At 48.6% G+C, this 1,654-nt stretch overlaps 1 protein-coding gene across 2 annotated transcripts in view; it reads right to left on the bottom strand.

The window, feature by feature from the left end:
- Positions 1–382, bottom strand: part of LOC143927195 (ecto-ADP-ribosyltransferase 5-like) — a 425,121-nt gene extending 424,739 nt beyond the window's left edge. For both annotated transcript variants that reach the window (XM_077451173.1, XM_077451172.1), the window contains exon 1: positions 268–382. The gene's annotated coding sequence lies outside the window, so the exon portion shown is untranslated. The remainder of the gene's footprint in view (positions 1–267) is intronic.
- Between the last annotated feature and the right edge of the window lie 1,272 nt (positions 383–1,654).

Genomic DNA, 1,654 nt, shown 5'->3' with positions numbered 1-1,654 from the left:
TTACATCCTCCCCATGTTACAAATATAATTTGCAGGTGATTTTCTTGCCTGCAAACGGCACAACATTGGATCAGACTTAAAAGGATGCACAACGCTGTGCCATTTATTTTTTATTGTATTTTCTACACATGCCTACTTTTGCATATTGCCAACCCCGAATATCTGTAGCAACTGACATCTGGTTATACTGAGTATGACGGGTGATATCAGCCTCTCTACAGAAGTCTATAGGAATACAACGAGTGAAAAATTAGACAAGTCCCTTACCTGGTGATCTGTGTCTTCTCTGCCGATGTGTGTCCCCCGGTCCCCGGCTGTGGTCTTTATATACATCAGGCTGTTCACTTTCAGTTTCAATATGGCACAGCTGTATAGAGCTCCCCACCCAACTACAGACCAAAGGTTATTACAGTTTGCCCCCCCCCCCCTCCACCCCCACAAAATTTTTAAGCAGAATAAAAAAAAAATAACATGTTCAGTACAAATCTGCAAGTCCATGCACATTCCCCCATGTTGTGTCTATTTAGAAAAAAATTGCTGAGCTGCGTCCTATGCTAATTATTACACTGGAGAGTCATTGCTGGAGGCTATCATATGCTGTAGCTGAAAAGCCGACCCATACATTTGTCTTCTCCCAACTTGACTATTGCAATGCTCTGCAAGCTGGTGTATCTAAATCCACTATTATCCCTTTCATGCGTAATGCTGCGTACACACGATCGGAATTTCAACCAGCAAAAGACCGATGAGAGCTTTTCGTCAGAAAATGCAATCGTGTGTAGTGATGGACGAACTTCCGATGGGACGTTTCGCGAACGCGATCCGCGAACGTGCCCAAATGTTCGGGTTCGCGGCGGGCCCCATTCACTTTAATGGCAGGCGAACCTTAAAAACCTCCAGGTCATATTTTCAGCCACAAAATACTTACTAGGTGTGCACACATAGTCCCACAACATGGACACTGACATAACAAAAGTATTAAGTGAATCTGGGATCGCCAACGACAAGCATTCTTTTTTTATCTGTGAAATTTTGACAATTCAGGAGCGCATGGAGGAGAGGCAAGGTCAGGCCAGGCTATGAAGGGGGTGCAGGAGATGATCAGTGCTACAGTCAGGGCAGTGCAGTTCTGTGCCAGTGTCCCAGTGTGCCCACCTGTGCTTGAGCCCCTCCCTCTGCCCGGCCCTTACCCCCACCTATGCAGGGCCCCACTGCAATGATCCGGAGGTGTCAGTCCAGTGCTGATCCTCAGCCATGGTGCTGGCACTGCCTGCCGATTGGCTTCTCCGCTGCTATCTCCCTCACTGTCTAAAACCAGCACTGCGATAGAGACTGAGCACTGACACCAGCACCAAGATAGAGAGCACTGACACCAGCACAGTGATAGAGAGCACTGACACCAGCACCGAGATAGAGAGCACTGACACCAGCACCAGCACCGAGATAGAGAGCACTGACACCACACCAGAACCGAGATAGAGAGAGAGCACTGACACCAGCACAGAGAGAGAGAGCCCTGACACCAGCACCGTGATAGAGAGCACTGACATCAGCGCTGTGATAGAGAGCACTGACACCAGCACCGTGACAGAGAGCACTGACACCAGCACCGAGATAGAGAGCACTGTCACAAGCACCGAGATAGAGAGCACTG

Source organism: Lithobates pipiens, unplaced genomic scaffold (genome assembly GCF_037356315.1).
Source record: "Lithobates pipiens isolate NorthernLeopardFrog02 unplaced genomic scaffold, aLitPip1_a1.2 Scaffold_23, whole genome shotgun sequence".
Classification (NCBI taxonomy): domain Eukaryota; kingdom Metazoa; phylum Chordata; class Amphibia; order Anura; family Ranidae; genus Lithobates; species Lithobates pipiens.
Note: the sequence above shows the minus strand (reverse complement) of the source record. Positions and strands in the feature narration are given on the sequence as shown.